Here is a 12,614-nt window from a genome sequence, read left to right as displayed (position 1 = left end):
TTTATATTTTTTAAAATGTGAATCACATTTTTATTTGGCGTACCCCCGATGGCATTGCCCCAGTTTGGGAATGCCTGGTCTAGAGAATGTTCTAAGAGGATCAGAGTATCTAGGCAGTCGTTGAGATATAGTCATGTTCTAAAATATCAAGCTTGTTTTGGTCGTGATGTTCATTATCTGAGAAGGTTCTGTGGTTAGGCTTAATATTAGGGACTGAGCGTTCTTTGCTGATTTATAATGTATGAGGAAGAAACTGTATTAGTTCGGAGATAGAATGTGAGACAGAGAAAGTTCAATAGTTCTGAGATAGAATGTGAGACAGAGAAAGTTGAATAGTTCTGAGATAGAATGTGAGACAGAGAAAGTTCAATAGTTCTGAGATAGAATGTGAGACAGAGAAAGTTCAATAGTTCTGAGATAGAATGTGAGACAGAGAAAGTTCAATAGTTCTGAGATAGAATGTGAGACAGAGAAAGTTCAATAGTTCTGAGATAGAATGTGAGACAGAGAAAGTTCAATAGTTCTAAGATAGAATGTGAGACAGAGAAAGTTCAATAGTTCTGAGATAGAATGTGAGACAGAGAAAGTTCAATAGTTCTGAGATAGAATGTGAGATGGAGAAAGTTCAATAGTTCTGAAATAGGATGTGAAGCAGAGAAAGTTAAATAGTTCTGAAATATAATGTGAGGCAGGGCTCTTAGGTTCTGATATTGAGAGTATGCCAGAGAGATCTTTACCTGGTTGAGGCAAAAATAAAAACACTGGTAGCGTTCGCCAGCTTAGAGTACTTAGCACCTCTGAACAGACTGCCAGCAGTAATTTTCAAACAGAGTGAAAACATGTAGACTCGCTGACTGCCGCCCACCATCAAGTGGTCCCTAAAACCAACCCGGCAAATGAACGGCAGATCAATATTTGGTGAGGTGTATGCCTAAGACAGAGCAGGTCCCATGAAGGGAGGGGTAGTGACATTGAGAATGTGGTTCACACATGCCCTCTCATATGTGCTTGGAAGTTACGCTTCATTTCCTGCTCAATCTCTCTGTTCTATGTGTCTACTGCCCAGTACCCTTCCCTCTAGCACACTATGTGTGTGTGTGTGTGTGTGTGTGTGTGTGTGTGTGTGTGTGTGTGTGTGTGTGTGTGTGTGTGTGTGTGTGTGTGTGTGTGTGTGTGTGTGTGTGTGTGTGTGTGTGTGTGTGTGTGTGTGTGTGTGTGTGTGTGTGTGTGTTTGTACATGTAGGTGTGTGTAAGAGTGACTGAGTGAGTGTAATGACCTACCTGTATGTGTGTGTGAGAGAGAAAAAGGAGAGAAAGAGAGAAGAAAAGATAGAAAAAGAGGGCATGAGAGTGACGATCAATAGACTCAATAAAAGCCAAGCTGGAGAGCAATAGCCTAGCGTTGAGAGCAATAATTTCCCTTAGGTGCAGAGGGGGGAGCAAACCATGTTTGTTGATAATGAACTCAGAGCAGTGTTGTCCGATTCCAACCTGTAAACTGGACAAAGTGGCTTCTTTCACAACAGCTGTGGAGGGAGATATTCTTCCATCTTATGGAACACTTTAGAGACCAACAGCCCAATAGAACTGGACCATTACCAGTGGCCAGTGTGATCTGACCATGCATTGAGCTGCCTGGTTTTTCTATACTTTACCATCCTTTTCTGAGACAGTGGGGCCTATGGTTGCAAAGTTCCGGGCACTTTGGTCCAAGTTTCTGGTTGGGAAAATCAGGGAATTTTTTCAAAGTTCACTGCTATAGAACTTCACTAGAGTGCACTCTAGATGTTTGAAGGACCTTGGTCTTAGGTTCTAATCAAAACTGGGGTCAAACGGGGAACACCACTCTCATAATACAAAGACAAAAGAGTGGCTAAACGTTATAATAATAATGAATGCTTATAGGGCTCTTCTGAAGGACTTGACTGTACTGCCAAGACCAAAGTCTGGCTTAACCATTGTGATTTAACAGGGATGTTTAAGGTATAGGGGCTGTCAGTCTACTGTACACAAATTGGATTTAGAACAAACTTACCCTTTGAATGGTGCTCTCCTGGCTCATTGTTTCATATAAATATTACTATATAGCTATGTCTGTATATAAAAAAATATCTGTGAAATGTGAGGTCTTGTGTTGATATATTTTCAGAAAATATCTTGAAGAATGAATGTGATGAAAATGTTTCTTGTTGTGTTTTCTTTTGTTCTGCTTTGTCATGTTTTTCTGATTGAGACTTAAGGGAGGGAGGTTTTTGCAATCCTCCCTTCAGTGTGGTTTTGTAGGTGAACAAAAGTTTTGTGGTGGGGTGAAGTGGTAAGGACACTGGTTCATCATTCCCACAGAATGCTAAATGATGCACTCACTGAATCCTACAGTGTGATTGAGTTACACAGGGTGCAAGAGATTTAACACTAAACTGTAAATGTAGTCAGAGCAAAACAGTATGTGGAAACATGCAAAGGACCAGATAGATCTGGCCTCCTGAAGCCAGCACCTGTCTGTCAGTCCCTCCCGGATTCCGTGATCGCAAATCTTTTTGCAAAATCAAGAATTCCCTGCATATTATTTGACCAATCACAGCACCATTTCCTCATAAAAGAGTCAAATCATTGCATTATCGCATAAAACAGACTTTTTCCCTCGTTAGCTCATTTTCACAACAATTGGACAAAATCACTGCATATTGCCATGCAAAATATCAGAATTGCCACAGCGAAATAAAACATTTCCCCCCCCACAAAAATATCATAAAACATCCCTGCGAAATCCTGGAGAGACTGGTCTGTCAGTCAGTTATGACCATTCCCAGCAATGACCAGACTGTCCCAGCACCCACTGGGCTCAGGGTTAGGGTGACACAAGTCTTCCAAAAACTAACCACGCCATCTCCTTTCTCCTCTCGGCTCTTGGTTGATCTCAATCCTTTCCTCTTGTCTTCCAAAAGTTACAGACGTCTTCCAACAAGAGCCATACGTAATAAGATGCCTTGGCACAGATGGAGCCAATGAAAGAAGGGCTGACTCCTTTGACCCCTCCCACTGTTCCCAGGGGACAATGAACACAGGTGCGACTCTACATGGCGATAGAGCAGAGATGGATCTACTAACTCTGCAGCCACAACAAAAAGACTAGAGTGTAATAACAATGCAACGAGGACTAACAATCTGCCATGGGGACAACCAACTTGCAAGGACGACAAACAGTCTTCAGCAAGGATTAACAGCCAGCAAAGGAGGACTAACAGGCTGCTAAACAGTCCAGAAGTCTGCAATAAGGACCACAAGTCCAGGTTGACATGATCATTTTTTCATAACATGCATGCGCCACCATTTATCAACTCCCACGATAAGGGATGACTCATCCTCTTCAGTAACTAGAGACACACAGGCCCCTCTCCTCACCCTCTCTGAGTTTACCATCAGACCTGTGTATATTTCTATAGTATGTCACACCTGACTGGAGGAGAGGTGCTTATCAGACCTGTGTTCATTTCTATAGTAACTCACACCTGACTCAAGGGGAGATGTCTTACTATAGAATATTATTCAATAAAACAAACAGAAATATTTGTATGATTGTACGTATTGTCCCTTGGAGATTATTGTTGTGTGACGTGCAACATTACTTACAGCTTAAAGCTAAGTGATTACAGGTACTAGTTGTGTGACTGCTGACCAGTGAGACTTCAAGACTTCAAAGTGAAGAAAACACAAATATGTCTCTCTCTCTGTGTGTGTGTATATATATGTGTGTGTGTATATGTATATATATGTGTGTGTGTGAGTCAGATGGTAATGACAGCTGCAGGTGATTGGAGAGAGACCGGTGACAGAAGCTCCTCCTGGCTGAGCACTGAGCAGGGCAGCCCTGGAAACTACGCGGCCCATCATCACAGCCACATAACCCTGCTGTGTCTCGTTCTCTCTTTCACACACACACACACACACACACACACACACACACACACACACACACACACACACACACACACACACACACACACACACACACACTTTAAACCCCCTATAGACAAAACAGATTGGATTGGCTTAGACTGTTGACAACATGTAAACTATATTTCAGTGTTCAAATGATTATTGAAAACATAAATACATTTGCACAATCAGCTCATGTTGTCTCTCTCTCTCTCACACACACACACTCTCACAGCCTCATTCATGTATTTTTTATGTATTATCTTTATTTAACCTTTATTTAAGCAGGGAATTGTGCTGAGACAACAGTCTCTTTATCAGATGAGCTCTGCATGAGCACATCAATAAACAACAATTATACTATACATACAGTGCTTTCAGAAAGTATTCAGACCCCTTTACTTTTTCACATTTTGTTACGTTACAGCCTTATTCTAAAATTGATGAAATTGTTTTTTCCCCTCATCAATCTACACATGATAGCCCATATTTACAAAGCAAAAACAGGTTTTTAGAAATGTTTGCCAATTTATTAAAAATAAAAAACTGAAATGTCACATTTACATAAGTATTCAGACCGTTTACTCAGTACTTTGTTGAAGCACCTTTGGCAGCGATTACAGCATCGAGTCTTCTTGGGTATGACGATACAAGCTTGGCACACCTGTATTTGAGGAGTTTCTCCCATTCTTCTCTAACAATCCTCTCAAGCTCTGTCAGGTTGGATGAGGAGCGTTGCTGCACATGGTCTCTCCAGAGATGTTCGATCGGGTTCAAGTCTAGGCTCTGGCTGGGCCACTCAAGGACAATCATAGACCTGTCCGGATGTCACTCCTGCCTAGTCTTGGCTGTGTGCTTAGGGTCGTTTTCCTGTTGGAAGGTGAACCTTCGCCCCAGTCTGAGATCATCCCCACAGCATGCTGCATGCTGCCACCACCATGCTTCACCGTAGGGATTGTGCCAGGTTTCCTCCAGATGTGACGCATGGAATTCAGGCCAAAGAGTTCAATCTTGGTTTCATCAGACCAGACAATCATGGTCTGAGAGTCTTAGGTGCCTTTTTGGCAATCTCCAAGCAGGCTGTTATGTGCCTTTTACTGAGGAGGGGCTTCTGTCTGGCCACTCTTCCATAAAGGCCTGATTGGTGGAGAGCTGCAGATGGTTGCCCTTCTGGAAGGTTCCCCCATCTCCACAGAGGAACTCTGGAGCTCTGTCAGAGTGACCATTGGGTCCTTGGTCACCCCCCTAACCAAGGCCCTTCTCCCACGATTGCTCAGTTTGGCCAGGTGGCCAGCTCTAGGAAGAGTCCTGGTGGTTCCAAACTTCTTCCATTTAAGAATGACGGAGGCCACTTGTCACGCCTGCTCCCGCTCCCCCTCTCTGGTGCTCGAGGGCGCCAGGCTGCCCTTCATTACGCACACCTGTCACCACCATTTTCCGCAGCTGCGCAATATTGGACTCACCTGGACTCCATTACTTTGGTGATTGCCCTTCTTCATCTGTCTGTTCCTCAGTTGGTTCCCTGTGTCAGCATTATTGTCATTATGTCATTTTGTTCCCCCTGTCCGGACACTGTTCTTGTTTTGGTTTGATGTCCGTTTTCCAGTAAATGTTCACTCCCTGTACTTGCTTCTCGTCTCCAGCGTCGATCCTTACACCACTGTGTTCTCAGGGACCTTCAACGCTGCAGAAATGTTTTGGTACCCTTCCCCAGATCTGTGCCTCGACAAAATCCTGTCTCGGAGCTCTACGGTCATATTGCTCATGGTTTGGTTTTTCATCTGATATGCAGTGTCAACTTATACAGACAGGTGTGTGCCTTTCCAAATCATGTCCAATCAATTGAATTTACCACAGGTGGACTCCAATCAAGCTGTAGAAACATCTTAAGGATGATCAATGCAAACAGGATGCATCTGAGCTCAATTTCGAGTCTCATACCAAAGGGTCTGAATCATTATGTATATAAGGTATTTCTGTTTTTATTTTTAATAAACCTGTTTGTGCTTCGTCATTATGGGGTATTGTGTGTAGATTGCAGATTTAAAAAAAAATCTATTTTAGAATAAGGCTGTAACATAACTAAATGTGGAAAAAGTCAAGGGGTCTGAATACTTTCAGAAGGCACTGTATCTACGGTATATACACATCAATTACACAATACATGAAAAGCAAACACAAAACACTACACACAAAACAAAATCATATGAAACAAACACATTTTTCAGAAAAAAGTATGCCAAACATCCTCCTGTGTTGCCCTAGAGCGGTGGTTCCCAAACTTTTTATAGTCCCATACCCCTTCAAACATTCAACCTCCAGCTGCGTACCCCCTCTAGCACCAGGGTCAGAGCACTCTCAAATGTTGTTTTTTGCCATCATTGTAAGCCTGCCACACACACAGCATACAATACATTTATTAAACATAAGAATGAGTGAGTTTTTGTCACAACCCGTCGCGTGGGAATTGACAAAGAGCTCTTGTAAAACCAGGGCACAAATAATAATATAATAATAATCAATCATTTTGCTCTTAATTTAACCATCTTACATAAAACCTTATTTGTTCATGTAAAATGGTGAATAACTCACCACAGGTTAATTAGAAAGGATGCATATAACTCTGCAATGTTGGGTTGTATTGGAAAGAGTCTCAGTCTTAAATTATTTTCCACACTGTGCCTGTATTTAGTTTAGTTTTCATGCTAGTGAGGGCTGAGAATCCACTCTCACATAGGTACATGGTTGCAAAGGGCATCAGTGTCTTAACAGCGCGATTTGCCAAGGCGGGATACTCTGAGCGCAGCCAAATCCAGAAATCTGACAGTGGCTTCTGATTTAAATTCAATTTTCACAGAACCGCTTGTTGCAATTTCGGTGAGGCTCTCTTGTTCAGATATCACTAAGTGGACTGGAGGCAGGGCATGAAAGGGAATAATGAATCCAGTTGTTTGTGTCATCCGTTTCAGGAAAGTACCTGCTTAATTGCTCACCCAACTCACTCAGGTGCTTCACTATATCACATTTGACATTGTTCGTAAGCTTGAGTTCATTTGCACACAACAAATCATACAATGATGGAAAGATCTGTGTGTTGTCCTTGTTATTGCAGACAGAGAAGAGCTCCAACTTCTTAATCATAGTCTCAATTTTGTCCCGCACATTGAATATAGTTGCGGAGAGTCCCTGTAATCCTAGATTCAGATCATTCAGGTGAGAAAAAACAACACCCAGATAGACCAGTCGTGTGAGAAACTTGTCATCATGCAAGAGGTCAGACAAGTGAAAATTATGGTCAGTATAGAAAAATTTAAGCTCATCTCTCAATGTAAAAAAACGTGTCAATATTTTGCCCCTTGATAACCAGCGCACTTCTGTATGTTGTGAAAGCGTTACATGGTTGCTGCCCATATCATTGCATAGTGCAGAAAATACACGAGAGTTCAGGGGCCTTGCTTTAACCTCTCTGGGATATGTGGGACCCGCAGGACACACTATTGAACAGCCAGTGAAATAGCAGGGCGCCAAATTCAAAACAACAAAAATCTCATAATTCAAATTTCTCAAACATACAACTATTTTACACCATTTTAAAGATAAACTTCTCATTAATCCAACCATATTGTCCGATTTCAAAAAGGCTTTATGGCAAAAGCATAGAATTAGATTATGTTAGGACAGCACCTAGACAAGAAAAACCACACAGCCATTTTCCAATCAAGGAGAGGCATCACAAAAACCAGAAATACAGCTAAAATGAATCACTAACCTTTGATGATCTTCATCAGATGGCACTCATAGGACTTCATGTTACACAATACATGTATGTTTTGCTCGATAAAGTTCATATTTATATCCAAGAACCCCATTTTACATTGGTGTGTAATGTTCAGAAATGTTTTGCCTCCCAAAACTTCCGGTGAATGAGCACATCAATTTACAGAAATACTCATCATAAACGTTGATAAAATATTAAACTGTTATTCAAAGAGTTATAGATACACTTCTCCTTAATGCAACCGCTGTGTCAGATTTCTCAAAAACTTTACAGCCAAAGCACACTTTGCAATAATCTGAGTACAGCACTCAGAGACGAAACCAAACCCGCCATTTTGTGGAGTCAACAAAACTCTGAAATAACATTATAAATATTCACTTACCTTTGATGATCTTCATCGGAATGCACTCCCAGGCATCCCAGTTCCCCAATAAATGTTCATTTGTTTCGATAAATTCCATATATATGTCCAAATACCTCCTTTTTGTTCGCGCGTTCGGTAGAGTACTCCAAATGCACTGTGCATGCGCAGTTAAGTTCAGACAAAAAGTCAAAAAAGTTATATTACAGTTCATAGAAACATGTCAAACGATGTATAGAATCAATCTTTAGGATGTTTTTATCATAAATCTTCGATAATATTCCAACCGGACGATTCCTTTGGCTTCAAAAAAGAAAAGGAACACAGCTAACTCTCACGGGAGCGCGCGCCACTGAGCTCATGTCATTTTCTCAGTCATCTGACTCCAGGACCTCTTATTCTCTCCCCATTCACAGTAGAAGCATGAAACAACGTTCTAAAGACTGTTGACATCTAGTATACTGGATAGGGAATCACTTGAAAAACTACAAACCTCAGATTTCCACACTTCCTGGTTGGATTTTTCTCAGGTTTTTGCCTGCCATATGAGTTATGTTGTCACGTCCTGGCCAGTATATAAGGTTAATTGTTTTTGTAGTTTGGTCAGGACGTGACAGAGGGTATTTGTTTTATGTGGTTCGGGGTGGTGTGTTTTGGTGAAGGGTCATTTGGTTTAAGTATTCCGGGGTTTTTGGGCACTGTTTGGTTTTCAGTTATTCTATGTCTAGTCTAGTATGTCTGTTTCTATGTCTGGTTAATTGGGGTTGGGACTCTCAGTTGAAGGCAGGTGTTGTCTATCTGCCTTTGATTGAGAGTCTCATATATGAGGGTGTGTTTGTGATTTGTGGGTGATTGTTCTGTGTTCAGCCCTAGGCTTTGCCAGACTGTTTGTTGGTTGTTCGTTCATTTCTCGTGGTTTGTTATTTTGTATTCATTTTGGAAAGTTAATAAATCTCAAAATGAGCATACACGTACCTGCTGCATTTTGGTCTACCTTTTCCGACGATGATTTTGTTATATTGTCTGAAGACGAAGCAACCGTGACAGAATCACCCACCACCAAAGGACCAAGCAGCAGGAGAACAGCATGGATGGATGGACGTGGGCGGATTTAAGGATGTTTGTGTCCAGGGCTATGGAAGAGTTAAGGGAACCCGAGAGGCAGCCCCAATACATTTTTTGGGGGGGCACAAGGGCTGTGAAGAGGGGCAAGGATGGAGCCCCAGGCCAGCTCCCCGCACTAGCCCTGAGGTACGTGTCTCCAATCTGGTACGCCCAGTACCAGCACCCCGCACCAAGCCCAAGGTGCGTGTCCCCAGCCCCGCCAGTCAACAGTCGTCGGAGCTGCCCGCCAGTCAACAGTCGTCGGAGCTGCCCGCCAGTCAACAGTCGTCGGAGCTGCCCGCCAGTCAACAGTCGTCGGAGCTGCCCGCCAGTCAACAGTCGTCGGAGCTGCCCGCCAGTCAACAGTCGTCGGAGCTGCCCGTCAGTCAACAGTCGCCGGAGTGGCCAGACTGCGCTGAACTGCCAGAGTGGCCAGACTGCGCTGAACTGCCGGAGTGGCCAGACTGCGCTGAACTGCCGGAGTGGCCAGACTGCGCTGAACTGCCGGAGTGGCCAGACTGCGCTGAACTGCCGGAGTGGCCAGACTGCGCTGAACTTCCGGAGTGGCCAGACTGCCCAGACTGTCCCGAGTTGCCAGACTGCCCAGACTGTCCCGAGTTGCCAGACTGCCCAGACTGTCCCGAGTTGCCAGACTGCCCAGACTGTCCCGAGTTGCCAGACTGCCCCGAGTGCCCCGAACTGCCAGAGTGGCCCGACTGCCGGGAAAGGCCTGAGCCGGAGCCACCTCCAAAAATAGGTGTGTTGGGGAGGGGGGGTGTAGCACAGTGCCGTCGTTGACGGCAGCCACCCTCCCTTCCCTCCCTTTAGTAAGGGGGAATTTTTCTTTTGGGTATTGTTTGGTTTTTTTTTTTTTTTTTTTTTAAGGTGCTTCCGGGGTAGCACCTTTAAGGGGGGGGTACTGTCACGTCCTGGCCAGTATATAAGGTTAATTGTTTTTGTAGTTTGGTCAGGACGTGACAGAGGGTATTTGTTTTATGTGGTTCGAGGTGGTGTGTTTTGGTGAAGGGTCATTTGGTTTAAGTATTCCGGGGTTTTTGGGCACTGTTTGGTTTTCAGTTATTCTATGTCTAGTCTAGTATGTCTGTTTCTATGTCTGGTTAATTGGGGTTGGGACTCTCAGTTGAAGGCAGGTGTTGTCTATCTGCCTTTGATTGAGAGTCCCATATATGAGGGTGTGTTTGTGATTTGTGGGTGATTGTTCTGTGTTCAGCCCTAGGCTTTGCCAGACTGTTTGTTGGTTGTTCGTTCATTTCTCGTGGTTTGTTATTTTGTATTCATTTTGGAAAGTTAATAAATCTCAAAATGAGCATACACGTACCTGCTGCATTTTGGTCCTCTTTCACCGACGACAACCATGACATATGTTATACTCACAGACATCATTCAAACAGTTTTAGAAACTTCAGTGTTTTCTATCCATATCTACTAATGATATGCATATCCTACCTTCTGGGCCCAAGTAGCAGGCAGTTTAACTTGGGCACGTCATTCATCTGAATTTCCGAATACTGCCCCGTGTCACTAAAAATTTTACAAAGTTAAAAATTTTCACTGTAGTGTTCAAAACATCTTTCAAGCTGTCAGTCATTCCCGTGGCAGCAGGAGCCTCTTGCTGGATGCTGCAGTGTACCCAAGTGGCGTCGGGAGCAACTGCTTGCACGCCCGTTATCACTCCACTATGTCTCACTGTCATGGCTTTTGGTAAGGACATCTACTTTGTGCATGACACAAGTAATTTTTTCCAACAATTGTTTACAGACAGATTATTTCACTTATAATTCACTTTTTCACAATTCCAGTGGACCAGAAGTTTACATACACTAAGTTGACTGTGCCTTTAAACAGCTTGGAAAATTCCAGAAAAGGATGTCATGGCTTTAGAAGCTTCTGATAGGCTAACTGACATAATTTGAGTCAATTGAAGGTGTACCTGTGGATGTATTTCAAGGCCTGCCTTCAAACTCAGTGCCTCTTTGCTTGACATCATGGGAAAATCAAAAGAAATCAGCCAAGACCTCAGAAAAAAAATTGTAGACCTGCACAAGTCTGGTTCATCCTTGGGAGCAATTTCCAAATGCCTGAAGGTACCATGTTCATCTATACAAAGAATAGTATGCAAGTATAAACACCAGCCGTCATACCGCTCAGGAAGGAGACATGTTCTGTCTCCTAGAGATGAACGTACTTTGGTGCGAAAAGTGCAAATCAATCCCAGAACAACAACAAAGGACCTTGTGAAGATGCTGGAGGAAACAAGTACAAAAGTATCACACAATAAATGGCATCATGAGGTAGGAAAATTATGTGGATATATTGAAGCAACATGTGAAGACATCAGTCAGGAAGTTAAAGCTTGGTCGCAAATGGGTCTTCCAAATGGACAATGACCCCAAGCATACTTCCAAAGTTGTGGCAAAATGGCTTAAGGACAAGGTATTATAGTGGCCATTAGAACGTCCTGACCTCAATCCCATAGAAAATTTGTGGGCGGAACTGAAAAAGAGTGTGCGAGCAAGGAGGCCTACAAACCTGACTCAGTTACACCAGCTCTGTCAGGAAGAATGGGCCAAAATTCTCCCAACTTATTGTGGGAAGCTTGTGGAAGGCTACCTGAAATGTTTGACCCAAGTTAAACAATTTAAAGGCAATGCTACCAAATAATAATTGAGTGTATGTAAACCTCTGACCCACTGGGAATGTGATGAAAGATATAAAAGCTGAAATAAATCATTCTCTATTGTTATTCTGACATTTCACATTCTTAAAATGAAGTGCTGATCCTAACTGAACTAAAACAGGGATTTTTTTTCTTGGATTAAACGTCAGGAATTGTGAAAACTGAGTTTAAATGTATTTGCTTAAGGTGTATGTAAACTTCCGACTTCAACTATATCCTCTCCTGTTTGCAGAAGAGGATATTTTCCTTAATTGACCCCCCATAAACATAAAGGACATATACCAGGAGCTGTGCCAGGCCCGCCACATCTGTTGACTCATCCAGCTGTAATGCATAGAATTCACTGGCTTGTATGCAAAGCAGTAATTGTTTCAAAACATCCTCTGCCATGTCACTGATGCGTCGTGAAACAGTGTTGTTTGATGAAGGCATTGTCTCTATAGTTTTTGGGGCTTTTTCCCCCAGCATTGTCCCAGCCATATCCGTCGCTGCAGAAAGAATTAAGTCCTTCACAATAGTATGGGGCTTGCCTGTCCTAGCCACTCGGTAGCTCACCATATAAGAGTCTTCTAGCTCCTTCTTATTAATGGTATCTGTTGCTTTTTTACATGTCTTACTACTTGAAAGTTGTCTTAAGTCTCGCTCAGAAAAGTCCTGTGGCTTATTTTTCAAATTGGCATGTTTTGTTTCTAAATGTCTGTGCATGAGTGAAGGTTTCATCGAGTTGTGAGATAGTA

The sequence above is a fragment of the Salmo trutta genome, chromosome 12 (assembly GCF_901001165.1).
Source record: "Salmo trutta chromosome 12, fSalTru1.1, whole genome shotgun sequence".
NCBI lineage: Eukaryota > Metazoa > Chordata > Actinopteri > Salmoniformes > Salmonidae > Salmo > Salmo trutta.
This window is presented reverse-complemented; position numbering follows the sequence as displayed.